Source organism: Bufo bufo, chromosome 4 (genome assembly GCF_905171765.1).
Source record: "Bufo bufo chromosome 4, aBufBuf1.1, whole genome shotgun sequence".
NCBI classification, from domain to species: domain Eukaryota; kingdom Metazoa; phylum Chordata; class Amphibia; order Anura; family Bufonidae; genus Bufo; species Bufo bufo.
The window spans coordinates 184,968,433-184,986,300 of NC_053392.1; positions in this window are offsets into that span (position 1 = coordinate 184,968,433).

The window sequence follows — 17,868 nt, forward strand, 5'->3', positions numbered from 1 at the left end:
TGGCGGTGGCCTCCGACTCAGTGCAGTTGGAATGATGTGTGTAGAGACTCTGAGGTCCTCCAAGTCTTTTATGACCATATTAAGGAAGACATCAATCCAAGATAATTCTCTTGAAGTGGGTGGCATCTTAGTGCTTTTTAACTTTAAATTAGTAAAGGGACCTGTGCCAGGGGTGGCATCCTCTTCCATATCTAAAGAATGTAAAAGTTGTACATCCCCCAGTAATTCCATAGGAATCCCTATGCATTGACGCCTATCCATTTGTTTGAAATGCTTATGCCACCTAAGTTTCCGAATGAATAAGTTGAGATCCTTGACTATAGTAAATCTATCAAATCTGGGGGTGGGTACAAAGGATAGGCCTAGTTCCAAGGTGTTAATCTCGTCCTGGCTAAGGAGGCTTGAGGATAAGTTGACTACCTGGGGTCCTGAAATTATACTGGGGGTTGCTGTGTGCGACTGCACAATGGGTATTCCAGGATCTGATTTGATTGCCCTAAAAAACGATTATCGCGTCCCCTATAGGGACCCCGAAATCGACCCCTTCTAGAGTTGCCCCTATTGGGGTACTTATTAGTTTTGGGACCTGTATCTTTTTCAGAGTCTGAAAGGTCGGTTTCAGTGGAAGATCGTTCCGAATTACTCAATTTGGTATCTCTCTTAATACTATTCAATGAGTAGATACGATTTTCCTTGAAGTCAGAGAGGTCCCTAATGAACTTTCGGTGTTTTCTTTATTTGAGGTGGTATTGATACTTCTCCAGGGTCAGTTGTAACTGTTTTTCTTTATTTGAGAATTCTGCCTCCTGAGAGAAGGTCTGTACCACCTTAGTATATTCAGTCAATTTTTGGTTATGGATAGCTAATGTACTTTTTTCCTCCTGTAGCAGCAGCTTCATTAATCTGAGGGAGCTATTGGTAGCTTCTTGCTCCCATTTGCTTAAAAAACTTGGATGTCGTGAACGAGCCGCTGGCAGAAGGGAAATACGTAATCCCCTAGGGACAATATTGTTTTTGACGTAATTGTCCAAACTTTGGACCTCCCACCAGGACGTAATTTGTTCCTTGTATACCTGTTTTAAATCTACAAAAGCTGTATGGAAGGAAGGTAGGTATTTTTTCTGAGGAAACTGATTATCAGAGAATATATCTTTGGCCTCATGTAACCAGCTCTCTGCATCAAACCCAGTTGCCAAGCATCCCGCCATGCCGGGAAACACAAATCAACGAAAATACAGCACAATTGAAGGTCCAAAGTGTAGGGGCTTCACTGATATTCCAAGGTTCAACACCAAAGGGCCCACTCAGAGGGGGAATATACTTAATAAAATATAACTTTTAATTCAATGTGCAGATAAAACACACCACAAAGATGCATCATCATAACAAACATAAAAAAGGGGGGTCCAAGCCAGGTACCCCAATGCTGGTAGAAAAGAGAGGAAATCTGCTCCACCTGTGAGGGTGCAAGTAGTCTTACCAGACCAAACAAGCTAGTGGGATCAGCACGGAGGGTCTATCCACTTCAGACAGGTGTAAGTCGGAGTGAAGTTCATCCGGTGGGTGTGGCGTCTGTACAGGCGATGTAAAGCTGTACCTTATGTAGCCCTAATAGAAGGTGAAGGGGGCTGTTTCCATTCTGCCTATCTATAAAGAGCACCCGCCCCGAAAAGTGCGACCCCGTCCGGATACCTGTCCCTATCCAGGACCTGATCCCTAGTGCTAGAAATTAACAAATGTTGCCAGTTACAGTTCCTTAAAGGGTTTCTATCACTTGGTATGACATAATTAGCTGTCAGACACTAGCGATCTGCTAGTGTCTGCTCTGGCCAACCATCCTACTATAATCACTTGTGGGGCAGCGGTTTTGCTAAAAAACTAACTTTTATAAATATGCTAATGAGCCTCTAGGTGCTATGTGGGCGTCATTAGCACCTAGAGGCTCCGTCTACCTTCATACACAGCCGCCGCCCAGCGCGTCCCTCCAGCCCGCCCATGTCCTCCTCCGTGTGACGCAGCGGACGAGTTCTCGCGCATGCGCCGTGCGCGGCTGTATTCGGCGCATTTGAGATCTCAGCTCGGAGCGGTCAGACATTCAATGCGCATGCGCGGCTGTATTCGGCGCATGCGCATTGAATGTCTGACCGCTCCGAGCTGAGATCTCAAATGCGCCGAATACAGCCGCGCACGGCGCATGCGCGAGAACTCGTCCGCTGCGTCACACGGAGGAGGACATGGGCGGGCTGGAGGGACGCGCTGGGCGGCGGCTGTGTATGAAGGTAGACGGAGCCTCTAGGTGCTAATGACGCCCACATAGCACCTAGAGGCTCATTAGCATATTTATAAAAGTTAGTTTTTTAGCAAAACCGCTGCCCCACAAGTGATTATAGTAGGATGGTTGGCCAGAGCAGACACTAGCAGATCGCTAGTGTCTGACAGCTAATTATGTCATACCAAGTGATAGAAACCCTTTAAGACCTCCCGACGTGGCATGTTTCTGTCGGTGTCGCCTCTTCAGGGGGAAAAAAAGACCACAGGCAGAAAACCTGCAGCAATAACTGGTAAAAGACTCAGTGCACTATAGGAATGTGTGTAAAAACCTATTGTCTGACAAAGGGACCTATGAAATCCTTGATAGAGACCCCACGGATACGTATAAACGGGAATTGAGAGCTATCCTTGATGACGCCAAGGCCTCTCAAATCATCACATCTGAGGAGTATGCTTTCCTCTACCCTGCGCATCCCCGCAGATCAACCTTCTACTGTTTCCCTAAAATCCACAAAGGGGTGTCCCCCCTAAAAGGGAGACCAATTGTCTCAGGTGTAGGCAATCTAAATCAAAATTTGGGGATAAATATCCGTGTTTTGGCACCCTTTGTGACGCAATTGCCATCCCATATTAGGGACACTACAGACCTTCTTAAACGTCTGGAGGGTCTGGTACTGGAGGAGACTTGCCTCCTATCAAGTGTTGATGTGGAGGCTTTGTATTCCTCCATACCTCACAAGCTTGGTTTGACAGCTGTTGAACATTTCCTCAAGTCCCGTGGTTGTCAATATCGCGCCCACAGCCATTTGCTCTGACCAGAAATTTCTTCTCGTTTGACAACAAAATTTACCATTAGCTCAGGGGTACTGCGATGGGGAGTCCTTGTGCCCCATCATATGCAAATCTATTCCTGGGCTGGTGGGAGGAGACTGGTATTCAGGGATGAGGAGTCAGAGAATATATCCAAAATTAATCTGTGGGCGCGATATATTGATGATATCTTTATTTTATGGAATGGTGACACAACCGGGTTTGAGTCCTTTGTGTCGCATCTCAATCGAAATGACATTGGGATTCATTTCACTTGTGAGTCGCACCCCGTCAGTCTACCATTTCTGGATATCAGGATCACCGAAAATACCAGGGGTAAATTAGACACTTCACCAATTCCCTCCTGAGATGGGAGAGTAGTCATCCCCTCCCACTCAGGAGGGGGATTCCAAGGGGACAATATCTCCGGTTGAGGCGGAATTGTTCTAATAAGCAATAATTTGTCACCCAGGCAGCTGACCTGAGGACGAGGTTTCAGCAAAGAGGATACCCTGACCACGTCCTCAGATCTGCATTTAAGGCAGCTTTGTCCCGAATGAGATCTTCCCTCCTGACCCCTAATCAAACTTGTAGCCCAGATGTCAAGGTGTTACGAATTGTTACTAATTTCGATAGGGGATCTAAACAGGTGAAACAAATTGTCCAACGTCATTGGGAGATCCTTAAAATGGACCCTGACTTAGACGAGGTTTTGGGGGAAAACACTCAGATCACCTATAGACGGGACGTAATTTGCGTGACAAGCTTGTGCATAGCCATTTTTGCTCTAACGTAATGCAATCCACCTGGTTGCGGTCTAGCCTTGTGGGGAGCCACAAATGCGGCAATTGTGTGGCGTGCAAACACATACAGACAACCAAATCTTTCATTAGTTCAGTTACAGGCAAACAGTACTCCATCTCACAATTCATTAATTGCAAGTCAAGGGAAGTGATTTACAGCATCCAGTGTGAATGTGGGATGGAGTACATTGGTAAAACTATACGTGAGTTCAGAAGGAGGGTAGGCGAACACCTGGGTGACATCTCGCACAAAAGAGATACCCTGGTGTCAAAACATATACATACAGTCCATAATGGTAGAGCCCAAATGATGTTTATGGGTATTGATTTAGTCAAATCCCCATTTAGCGGAGGGTACTGGGACAAGTGTCTTCTCCAGCGCGAATCACGTTGGATATTCTCCCTCAAGACATCTGCCCCCTTGGGCCTCAATGAGAAACTTGATTATGGCTGTTTCATTTGAATATATCTGTGTTACACTCTCAATGTTTTATTAATGGGGTTGTGGAACAGTAGTTATCTAATTCCTCTACATCCAATTTAGGTGGTGCGTCTTATTATGCATTCAGATCTCTCTTCGGGGAGACCTGTTCCTAGTTGTCCTGCAAGAAATGCCAATGTAGCTATGCTGCGACTCTATTTGCAGCGTTACCATGGACGTGCTAGACCCAGCGCGTCCTGTATGGTTTCCTACCTACCGGTCTCTAGGCAACCACTTGAGCCGCCTCCCCGCATCTGAGATTGGCCGCCCGTACCATGTGATCGGGCGCCTGGGTCTGACGTCGCACGCGGTGCTCGTGTGTGATGTCAGACGCCGGAGCCGAGGATGGAAGGGCGGTCCCTCTAGGAAAGGCGCGCACAAGTATTATTTAAATCCCACAGATGAATGGATCATCGCGGCTGGTAGTATGTCATGTTATCTCCCCATACTATAGGGACACTACCTATTTGAGGATTATCATACCCTCATAGACTGACTAGCATTAGAGTATCACCCCCTCTGCATCCCAACACCATGGGGTGACAATATAGAAGATTTTTTACTTGTACCAGTTATTGCTGCAGGTTTTCTGCCTGCGGTCTTCTGTTTTATTTTTTTATTTTTGCACTGTCCTTTTTTCCCTCTGAAGAGTCGACACGGACAGAAACGTGCCACGTCGGGAGGTCTTAAGGAACTGTAATTGGCAACATTTGTTATTTTCTAGCACTAGGGATCAGGTCCTGGATAGGAACAGGTATCCGGACAGGGTCGCCCTTTTCGAGGCGGGTGCTCTGTATAGATAGGCAGAATGGAAACAGCCCCCTTCACCTTCTATTAGGCTTAGATAGGGTACAGCTTTACATCGCCTGTACAGACGCCACCCCCACTGGACGACCTCCACTCCGACTTACACCTGTCTGAAGCGGATAGACCCTCCGTGCTGATCCTAGTAGCTTGTTCGGTCTGGTAAGACTGCTTGCACCCTCACAGGTGGAGCAGATTTCCTCTCTTTCTACCAGCATTGGGGTACCTGGCTTGGACCCCCCTTTTTTTAAATGTTTGTTATGATGATGCATCTTTGTGGTGTGTTTTATCTGCACATTGAATTAAAAGTTATATTTTATTAAGTATATTCTCCCTCTCAGTGGGCCCTTTGGTGTTGAACCTTGGAATATCAGTGAAGCTCCTACACTTTGGACCTTCAAATGTGTTGTATTTTCCTTGAAATAATTTCAGCAAATTCCTTGTCAGAGCATAAAAGTGCTTCCCTCGCAGCCCTTTAAAAAGGCTTTCAGAAGGTACTTTTTGGTTGTGTACCTCTTGGTGAGAGATTGTTGACTGCTAGACATGCCTTTGCAATGCACTTGAAGACATTTTACCCAATTCAAAGACTTTGAGAGGGACCCTAGCTTTGGCAACCTATCAGTGTGCAGGATTTGCAGATCCTACTGCAACATCTATGGGCAAATGACCCACAGGATTCAATATGAAGCATGTATACCCCCATGCCCAACTGTATCTCATCTTGTATCCAGGCTATAGGTGGCCCAACAGGATACAAAAGCCTTCTTTCAATTGTACAGTTTTCTCTAATAAACTAATTCTTTCACTCTAGTATTGCAATAACTTACTTGTATCATCATTACATCCACGGATAGAAAGTTTTATTTGATTCCAACTCCTTCCTGACATCATGAACTTACAAACAAATGCAGGAACAAATAAACCTTTTAAACCCCTTCTACAAAATCAGATCTTAATTGGTTGTAGAGGATCTGCATGCTCACTTCAAATCTGCTTTGATATTACAAAAGTAAAGATTGCCCTTGGTGACTCAGACAGATAATTTGCCATCTGCTCCCTCTTATCATGGAGAAAGCGAAGGCAGCTAACAAAGATGATACCTTCATGACTAGCTCATGATATATAAAATTAATAACCATATCATATAGGAAATTCTTTTTGTTCTCTCGTTCTACTATAAAATTAGAGTAGACAGGTGCACTTAATATTTAAATAAAATTTGAAATGCAAATTAGGTGAATGACAATGCTGCCCAAATAGCACATGAATCACAAAGCTGTATCGATTATTAAACAGTATAAAAGTAGTACGCAGTACTAATTCTCAAACAATTAGTAAAAACTGTAGTCTTGTAAATCAATCATGGTACAATCTTAAAGTGGAACTTCACTTTAAACTGATAGCAGCACCAATTTTTTAAAATAAAGAAACAGCTTATAGCTGTGTAACAGAAGCCCTCTGTTTGTCTGTTGAGATATTTGTTTAATTATGTTGAATCCCCGAACGAGATTTATGGACAAAATAAAGTTGCAAACTGTTAAAGAGGACCTTTCACTACTGTACAAACTAAAAACTAACTATATCAGTGGGCAGAGCGGCGCCCAGGGGTCCCCCTGCACTTACTAGTATGTCTGGGCACCGCTCCATTCGCCCGGTATAGGCTCCGGTGTCTGCGCTCCCTCTGACTGATTTTTTGTATGAGGCGTGTCCCTTGCTGCAGCGCTGGCCAATCGCAGCGCACAGCTATAGCCTGGCTATGAGTACAGTATCTGACCTAATTATCTGACCTAATTATCTCCCAGGCAGAGGGGAGGCATTGTGTGGGAATGTCCCGGATTGTATGGTTATTTCCATTGTTCTGTGTGTTTGTCACCCAGTTCTCCATCAGGTCCAGAGGGGAGGCCCCCTTACATGGGGACTTGTATATAAGGCCAAATGTGGCACCAATAATGGCTGATCTTCTTACCCTCAACTTGCAGCCTCGTCTCGTATTTTAGGGAATAGCTATATCACTACTAGATCTTGTAAGAGCTGCACAGCTACTGGAAATCACAACTCAGCTTGGAAGTCTCTGGAGCAACTCTACAGCGCCACTCTGACTAGGGGAGAAGGACGTCGCCAAGCTGTATTTTGCTTCTTTTTTTTTTTTTCATAAATGGGTTTGTTTTATGGCTATAATTTGTAAAGTCACTCCATGTAGTCTACTTTTTGCCCTGACTCTTAACATCCTCCTTTATTTGATGTTTTAGCACAACAAATAGACTTGCTTGACTTTCTCACTGCTGCCTTGTAGCACTGGGATCCTAGGCTCAAATCCCACCAAGGACATCTACATGTAACTTGTATGTTCTCCACCTATTTGGGTTTCCTCCAGATACTCTGGTTTCCTTCCACACCCCAAAAACATACTGATAGGGAATTTAGATTGTGAGCCCCATTGGAGACACAGAGTGATGATAATGTCTGTAAAATGCTGTGGAACGTGTTGGTGATATATGAGTAAGATGGCGCTGTCATCCCAATTCTGCTATTATACTAGCGGATAAGACCCCCTCACACCAGCAGAAACTTACACTGGCTTCCCTATCTATGTAGAAGTTTTATCTCTCTGTGCTGACTGCTACAGAAGGCCAATATTTTGTATTTAAAGGGGTTTTCTGAGATTTTAATACTGATGACCTATTCTCTGGATAGGTCATCAGTATCTGATCGGTTGGGGTCTGACACCCGGGAACCCTGCCGATCAGCTGTTTGAGAAGCGACTGGTGCTCCTGTGAGTTTCAGGCCTTCTCTCAGATTTTCCTAGGACTAGTGATGTCATGTTCATCAGTCACAAGGCCTTGAATGGGGCTGAGCTGCGATACCAAGCACAGCCGCTATACAATGTACACCACTGTGCTTGGTAAGCACAGTGAGGGCCACAGGAGCACCAGTGCCTTCTCAAACAGCTAATTGGCAGGGGTCCTGGGCATCAGACCCCACCGATCGTAGGATAGGTCATCAATAATAAAGTCTCTGAAAACTCTTTAAATTTTTAATGGCAAAGTGCCATTGGAAGGGTCGGCAACTTCAGGCAAAGTGGAGGAGTGCACCTGTCGGCAAGATGGAATGGTAATTATTCTTTCCACCTCGCACAGCTCTCCCCTCTGCAGAGACTCCACAATGATTGCATAGATATATTATAAACCACAGCACATTATCAAAATCATGCATTCCCAGGAGAATGAATGATTATTCATAAAGCCCATTATCACCAATGACTCTATATAACATATAATGCTGGGCCACCAAAGCATCAGAGCACAGATGCAAGAAGACAGGCCAATATGCCTGGTTTAATAGGGTTGATGATGCTGACAGAGGATCTTTAACTATTTTTAATCTTAGTAAATAGAAATACTTTATTCATATCTCCTATAAGTACATATAGAGGTAATTGGGGATGTCCCTTAACTAGGAACCCCCTAATTATAGTAAGTACAATGTGTACTTGCCAGGGATGTTTCTCTAGCAATAACAGTTGATAGTGGAGGAAGTAGGATTCTGGACAGTTCAAGCAGACCCCAATCAGCTAGGTTCAGGGGAGATCCACATTTCCACATTAAAAAACATGGACAAACGCTATACTTTTCAAGAAGAAGAAAGCTGTAGTGCCACCCAGTGGATGTAGCTACCCTATAGTTGATGTCTGACCCTTTAACAGGTCTTGCAACATGACTAAGGATATTAGCAAAATAGTCTTCTTCTAATGGAAACAGAGAAATTGTACCCTTTATACCTACGTCATAGGTCTCTCACCTACCCAACCAAGCACTCTACTCTGTACAAGAACCCTGAAACAGATGAATCTCCTTTTACTTTTGGAGAAGGCTTTGGTTGAGCTGATCTTAACACCATTTAGAAAGCATTAAGAAAATGGTTTTACAGAAGTCACATGGACCATAGACACAATGGACTGGAGTGTACCCCATTGACTTCTATAAGAGAGTTTTCTAGGCATGCTCTGGGAATGACAGATAAGAAGATAACTGCAGTAAAGTGATCTGTACAGACCAAGAAGGGGCGCCTATTATTAGGCTTAGTGGCCAGTGCGAAAACTGCAGGATTTTATGTTTTTTGTTTAATTATAGATGTTGACATGTAAAATTAAAAATAACATTATCAAAAATTATTTTAAAATGTGTTAAACATGATTTAAACCGGGCCCTGGAAGATTGTTTGCAGGGCCGCGGCAAAAGGGCCCATCACCGACATCCCGATTGCGATTTCGCCACAGTAATAGAAAATTACAGATTTGCAGCAGCAGCACTTTTCTTACCGGGTTGGTCCCGCCCCCATCAGTGCCGTGTTGGAAGAGAGGAGGACTCCATGACTCGGTCACTCACTTCAGGCAGCTCCGCCTCCTCCGGCACAGAAGACGAAGCTGCAGTGCTTTATCCCCACCATCGCTGATGTGTCCGCCCCCAGCCAAGCATGTGCAGGAGCCAGGGAACAACTATGTGAACCGATCAGTCAAGAGTTGCAGCCGTACAAAAAAGGGCATGTGCAGGAGCCAGAGAATCCAAAGGGAGAGCCTATCGTTTGTTTAAAAACATCTTCAGAAAGGAGTTCCAGAAGCCAAGACCAAAACTCTGAGAGTAAAGAAAAAATAAAGGCAATGTTTTGATAAAATAAAGAAACAAAGAGAGCAGAGAACAAAGGGAAAACTTTAAGTAATGCGGATGCCTTGTCACGAGCATCCTAGTTCACCCCCACAGGTTTGAACAGAGGAGGGGGGTACGTGAGGCAGTGACAGGCCTCATACAGGATAGACATGTAGGGGGGGTGGATAGTTCAGTCCACACACAGGTGAGGCCTGCCGGGTGTAATCACTGGGGGATAAACCAGCCCTCAGTGTAGGAGTCCAAGGGGGAACTTGGAGAAGGAAGTCAGCAGCGGCTCTGTGTGGTTCCAGCAAGGAGGGCTGGGGGCCACTAGGCTGTGTGAAAGCTAGGAGGCTGCTAGATCTCATGGCTGAGGGAAGCTGTAGTCCTGTGTGAACTGCGCTCTAAAGGTGAGGTAGAGACGGCCTCTGTATTAGCTAGGGCCTGGACGGACAGGTGTTTATTTTGTTTATGTTTTTGTTTTGTGCGGGTGCTGAAGAGCAAAAATAAAGCACCATTTGGACTTGAACCCCGTTGTCAAAGGAGAAATCTGTGATTGCGACCCCCCCCCCCCCCCGTGAGAGAGCGATCCCTTACACCACTAATACTCCCCAAAAAAGAATTTAAAGCATATAACTACACAGATGAATGGCAAATAAGCCCTTATTTTTTTTCCACTAATACTGATGAATCTCCTTTTACTTTTGGAGAAGGCTTTGGTTGAGCTGATCTTAACACCATTTAGAAAGCATTAAGAAAAACCACACCACACCGAACACCACACCGAAAATAGAAGGGAAAGTGGTGAGGGAATAAGGCCTGGAACCTAGGGAAAAGAGATGGACACCTCCTAGTAAAACCCTAATCAAAGTCCTGACTAACTACCAGTATGAACAGACCCTAAACATAAGTGAGTTCATATACAGGAATACCTAATGTCCTAACTCACCCTATAGGACCCTGCTACTACAGGGAGTGCAGAATTATTAGGCAAGTTGTATTTTTGAGGATTAATTTTATTATTGAACAACAACCATGTTCTCAATAAACCCAAAAAACTCATTAATATCAAAGCTGAATATTTTTGGAAGTAGTTTTTAGTTTGTTTTTAGTTTTAGCTATTTTAGGGGGATATCTGTGTGTGCAGGTGACTATTACTGTGCATAATTATTAGGCAACTTAACAAAAAACAAATATATACCCATTTCAATTATTTATTTTTACCAGTGAAACCAATATAGCATCTCAACATTCACAAATATACATTTCTGACATTCAAAAACAAAACAAAAACAAATCAGTGACCAATATAGCCACCTTTCTTTGCAAGGACACTCAAAAGCCTGCCATCCATGGATTCTGTCAGTGTTTTGATCTGTTCACCATCAACATTGCGTGCAGCAGCAACCACAGCCTCCCAGACACTGTTCAGAGAGGTGTACTGTTTTCCCTCCTTGTAAATCTCACATTTGATGATGGACCAGAGGTTCTCAATGGGGTTCAGATCAGGTGAACAAGGAGGCCATGTCATTAGATTTTCTTCTTTTATACCCTTTCTTGCCAGCCACACTGTGGAGTACTTGGATGCGTGTGATGGAGCATTGTCCTGCATGAAAATCATGTTTTTCTTGAAGGATGCAGACTTCTTCCTGTACCACTGCTTGAAGAAGGTGTCTTCCAGAAACTGGCAGTAGGACTGGGAGTTGAGCTTGACTCCATCCTCAACCCAAAAAGGCCCCACAAGCTCATCTTTGATGATACCAGCCCAAACCAGTACTCCACCTCCACCTTGCTGGCGTCTGAGTCGGACTGGAGCTCTCTGCCCTTTACCAATCCAGCCACGGGCCCATCCATCTGGCCCATTAAGACTCACTCTCATTTCATCAGTCCATAAAACCTTAGAAAAATCAGTCTTGAGATATTTCTTGGCCCAGTCTTGACGTTTCAGCTTGTGTGTCTTGTTCAGTGGTGGTCGTCTTTCAGCCTTTCTTACCTTGGCCATGTCTCTGAGTATTGCACACCTTGTGCTTTTGGGCACTCCAGTGATGTTGCAGCTCTGAAATATGGCCAAACTGGTGGCAAGTGGCATCTTGGCAGCTGCACGCTTGACTTTTCTCAGTTCATGTGCAGTTATTTTGTGCCTTGGTTTTTCCACACGCTTCTTGCGACCCTGTTGACTATTTTGAATGAAACGCTTGATTGTTCGATGATCACGCTTCAGAAGCTTTGCAATTTTAAGAGTGCTGCATCCCTCTGCAAGATATCTCACTATTTTTGACTTTTCTGAGCCTGTCAAGTCCTTCTTTTGACCCATTTTGCCAAAGGAAAGGAAGTTGCCTAATAATTATGCACACCTAATATAGGGTGTTGATGTCATTAGACCACACCCCTTCTCATTACAGAGATGCACATCACCTAATATGCTTAATTGGTAGTAGGCTTTCGAGCCTATACAGCTTGGAGTAAGACAACATGCATAAAGAGGATGATGTGGTCAAAATACTCATTTGCCTAATAATTCTGCACTCCCTGTAATGTCAGGACTGAGACAACCCGTTCCTCAAAAGTAAGGACGAATAGGAGTCTCCCTCAGGCCTTAATACAAATGACAGGGAAATGCAACACACAAAATAACCCAAACAAAATACAAAAGGGAAAGAAAACACTTAACTTCAAGTGGCTATGGCCGCACCAGAAACTCAGCCGAGATTTACACACCAGCTATCCACAACTCAAACTGAAGCTATAAACCGCATAGTATAGTGGGAGAAACCACAATAAATAGAAAAGGTTTAATGACCATAATAGCCACACCTGGGGAAAGAAGGTATGGCAAGCACCAGAAACAACACAGACATCACTTGATCCAAACGGAAAACATGTCAGATCAAACCACTTGTTGCCAGTCTCACCGATCTCCTGCCACCTGTCATGGGAACGTCCGTGACAAATACACCCCAAAAAAGGCTTTAGAACATATAACTACACCGCTGAATGGCAAATAATGCATTTTTTTCCCACTAATACAACCCAAAAAAAGGCTGTAATTTTCTCACTTCACCACACAATGGCTAATAAGTCTTTTTTTTGTTTGCACTAATCCACACCAAAAAAGACTTTAGAACATATAACTGCACCGCTGAACGGCAAATAAGCCCTTTTTTTTTTCACTTACACACTCCAAAAAAGGCTTTAGAACATATAATTGCACAGCATAAGGGCTAATAAGACGTAGAAATATTTCCTAGTAATACGCTACGGAATAAATACGAAATAATTCCTCCTCATCCTTTCCCTACACTTCTAATGATCTTTCCCTGAACTTCTATTCAGCAAGTGGAGTTAAAAAAAAGGAGTTCTAGTTCTGATTGTGATTTTGTGGGAGTGATTGCAGGTGGCTGAGTGTGGCTTGAAGCAGAGATCCTTGAAAGTTAAGTTTTTGCATTTTAGTACTGCCATTTAAAACTTTTTTTTTCCTCTGCTGGGTGTTGCCATTTAAACCCTTTTTTTTTTTTCTCTGCTTGATTAAGGGGAGTGGCCTGGGCAACCAGGTGCTATAAATTAAACCACTAAACTCCTTGAGCTTGCTCTTCCTGAGGCTTGCTCTACTAAGTGGGCTTCTTATTAAGTGGAGTTTAAGAAAAGGAGTTGGAAACTAAGGTTGGATATATTTTCCTTGTGTGTTGGCCTAATTCTAGGTAGTCCTTCAACTACAGCAGACAGGGTCTAATTCTAAATCATATTTACTGTTTTACTTTTTTACTATTGTAATCCCCATTTAGTATGTGTTGCACAATTGACAACGCAGTCCGGTGCACATCTTGCATGATGTATGCAGTCTTGGAACAGCCGTTCAAGGGTGTATATCTTTGTTCAAGATGTGAGCAAATTACCCGTCTGGAATTGCAAATTGAGTCTCTTAACGGGCAAGTTGCAACACTGAGAGGCATTGACAATTTGCAAAAGAGTTTGCTTCTCACCGAGCAAGCACTCTTTGGGGTAGATGAGGGGGAGGGTGACAGAGAGGAGGCTGAGGAAAGTGAGGTAGCTAGCTGGGTAACAGTTAGAAAGCGGGGTCGAGGGAAGAGTGCCAGGGAGGCTAGCCCTGATCTGACACACCCCAACAAGTTTGCACGTTTGGCAGATGAGGGGGATGTCAGTCCAGGGACGGCACTGCTGCAGCCGGACACTTCCTCTGCCAGTCAGGGGAATGTCAGCTCCAGTAAGCAGGGAACCAGAAGAGCAGGGCAGGCCAGACAGGTGCTGGTAGTGGGAGACTCCATTATTAGGGGAACAGATAGGGAAATCTGTCACAAAGACCGTGATCGCCGAACAGTGTGCTGTCTTCCTGGCGCTAGAGTTCGACACATCGCGGATCGGGCTGACATTACTGAGAGGGGCTGGAGAAGATCCAGTGGTCATGGTCCTTATCGGAACCAATGACAAAGTTAGAGGTAGGTGGAGAGTCCTTAAAAATGATTTCAGGGATTTAGGTCAAAAGCTTAGGGCAAGGACCTCAAAGGTAGTATTTTCCGAAATACTGCCTGTACCACGAGCAACACAAGAAAGGCAGTGGGAGATTAGGGAGATTAACAAGTGGCTCAAGAACTGGTGTAGGAAGGAGGGATTTGGGTTCCTGGAGAACTGGGCCGACTTCTCTATCAGCTACAAGCTCTATCGTAGGGACGGGCTGCACCTGTCACGAGGGTGTCAAGAACCACGCCTGACTCCGTTATACCCGGGGTCAGGAAGTCGCAGCGGTTGGCTGCGCGCTCTATGTAAGATAGGGCTGTTTCTTATGGTAGCTTTCTGGGTTTGCTTTGCAAACCCTTTTGGCTCACTCAGGGATCCGTAGCTCCTTCTCCTCAGCTGTTCCTTGTCCAGCACTCCCAACCTCCTTATATTCCCCTTTCACACTTCTCTGGTTGCCAGATATAGAGCTTCCTGCCTGGACATCTATTCTGACCCTCTGGAGCTGTGTTGCTGCGTTCTCTGGTTGTTGGTCCAGAACGCTACCCTCCGGATCCCTGTTGGACCTTTGTGGTCTGCTGTGGTCGCCCACCTGGGTGTATGTGTTTGTCTGTATTGTCTGTCCTCTCCCTGGTGTTTCCCTCTTAGCGTCAGTGGTGCGGACTAGCGATCCCACCGGCCCGTTCACTATCTAGGGCTCATTTTAGGGAAAGCCAGGGTTTAGGCACGTGATCGCCGCACGGGTGAGGAACCCGTCTAGGGACGTCAGGTGCCAGCCGCAAGGTGAGTCAGGGGTCACCACCTTACCCTCTCCCTTGGGCAGGGCTTTCCATTTTCCCTCCCTGTGCGTGACGCCGGTCATTACATTATATCTGGCCCTTATTTTGTGTAGGTAAAAAAAATATATATTTTTTTTTACCTACTTAGAATCCAGTATGGATCAAATTGCTGCTCTGTCCAAACAATTTCATGGCCTGTCTTTGGAGGTGGCAGGATTGAAGGCGTCGGTCAACCAGCAACAGCAGCAATTATAACAGACCGCAAGCCCAGCGGTTGCTACTGGTAACCAGGTTGTTGCGGAACCCAAGGTCCCTCTCCCTGACAGATTTTCTGGGGGAAGGGACAAGTTTTTGACATTCCGTGAGGCCTGTAAATTATACTTTAAACTGCGCCCTTACTCCTCTGGTAATGAAGAACAGCGGGTGGGGGTTGTTATTTCCCTGCTGCAGGGGGACCCGCAGTCCTGGGCATTCTCTTTAACTCCTGATTCCCAGGCTCTTCGGTCAGTGGATGAGTTTTTCGGGGCCTTGGGTCTCATATATGACGACCCTGACCGAGTCGCACTGGCTGAATCAAGATTACGGAGATTCCTACAAGGAGAGCTGCTGGTAGAGGAGTATTGCTCTGACTTCCGTAGGTGGGCTACGGATACCCAATGGAACGACCCGGCTCTCAGGAGTCAGTTCTGCTCTAGGTTATCTGAAAGGGGTAAGGATGCGCTTGCATTACATGAGACCCCCTTTTCCCTTGATGCGGTTATGTCCCTTTCTATCCGAATAGATAGATGCCTTAGGGACAGGTTGAAAAAACCGGATCCATTGGTAACCCCTCCCAAGCAGCAGTTAGTCTGTACGGACTTAGACGAGCCTATGCAGCTAGGAGGAACTACTCATCAGGTCTGTCCTCCTGAGGCCTGCCGTAGGCGTGGGTTTTTTTTTTTTTGAGGGGAGAGGGGTCATTTCATTAATGTCTGTCCTTTTTTCCTCAGAAACAAAAGACCGTCGGAAAACTACTAACCCCAGGCTGTGTGGAGGATGTCAGCCGGGGGGTATACGTTTCCTCCATACGTACATTGCAATTTGTGTTGCCAGCGGTTATTGTTTTTGGTGATAAGACGGAGACTATTTCTTTCTTTCTAGACAGTGGAGCAGGGGTAAATTTAATAGATGCCCATTTTGCCCGCACTATGGGTTTGTCTCTCTGTACGCTACAGAGACCTATTCCCATATTCGCTATTGATTCTGCTCCTCTGTCTCAGAGAAACCTCACCCACATTGTTCATAATTTACACCTTCGGGTAGGGGACCACCATAACGAGATGCTTTCATGTTATGTTCTGGAGGGGCTTCCCACTCCGGTAGTGCTGGGTCTTCCCTGGTTGGTAGCGCACAATCCAGTGGTGGATTGGCAGGCCAGGGAGATATTGGAGTGGAGTGAGCAGTGCAGAGAAAATTGCTTAAATAGCAATTGCTTAGTCGCCTCCATAACTACCCTACCTACATTTGTTTCGGATTTTGAGGACGTTTTTTCTGAAAAGGGTTGTCAGAAGTTACCACCTCATCGTCCTTATGATTGCCCGGTTAACCTTATTCTCGGCGCAAAATTACCCAAGACCAGGTTATATAATCTTTCAGGTCCGGAGAGACAAGCCATGAAAGATTATATCTCCGAGAGCTTGGGTAAGGGACACATCAGACCCTCTTCTTCACTCGTGGCTGCAGGGTTTTTCTTCGTTAAAAAGAAAGATGGGGGCCTGCGTCCTTGCCTAGATTTTCGCGAATTAAATCGGATAACAATCCGAGACCCATACCCTCTTCCTCTCATTCCTGACCTGTTTAACCAGATTGCGGGTGCTAGGTGGTTCTCCAAACTTGATCTTAGGGGGGCCTACAATCTGATTCGTATTAAGGAGGGGGATGAGTGGAAGACAGCTTTTAACACCCCTGAGGGGCATTATGAAAATCTAGTTATGCCTTTCGGTTTGACCAATGCTCCTGCCGTCTTTCAACATTTCGTTAATGACATTTTTAGTCATCTAATCGGCAGGTTTGTGGTAATATACCTAGATGATATTTTAATTTATTCGTCTGATCTGAGAACACATGAGGTGCATGTCAGACAAGTACTGCAGGTCCTACAGACGAATAAATGATATGCTAAAATTGAAAAATGTGTCTTCGCCGTTCAGGAGATACAATTCCTAGGTTATTTTTTATCTGCTTCAGGTTTCCGTATGGATCCTAGGAAGGTCCAGGCAATTTTAGATTGGGATCTTCCTGAGAACCTCAAAGCACTACAACGGTTCTTGGGCTTCGCGAATTTCTATAGGAAATTCATCAAAAATTATTCACTTATTGTAAAACCCCTTACTGACATGACTAGGAAGGGGACTGATTTTTCTAAATGGTCTGACGCCGCTAAAGTTGCTTTTTCCTCTCTAAAAGAGAGGTTTACCTCAGCACCTGTACTAGTCCAACCTGATGTCTCTCAGCCTTTTATTGTTGAAGTCGATGCGTCAGAGGTGGGAGTGGGGGTGGTGCTGTCTCAGGGTCCGTCTCCTGGCAAATGGTGTCCTTGTGCTTTCTTTTCTAAAAAACTATCTGCAGCAGAAAAGAACTACGATATTGGCAATAGGGAACTATTAGCTATTAAACTTGCGTTTGAGGAGTGGCGTCACTTTTTAGAGGGGGCAGTCCACCCCGTCACTGTGATTACGGACCACAAAAATCTTCTGTACCTCGAATCAGCTAAGCGTCTCACCCCTAGACAGGCTAGGTGGTCGCTATTTTTTTTACCAGGTTTAACT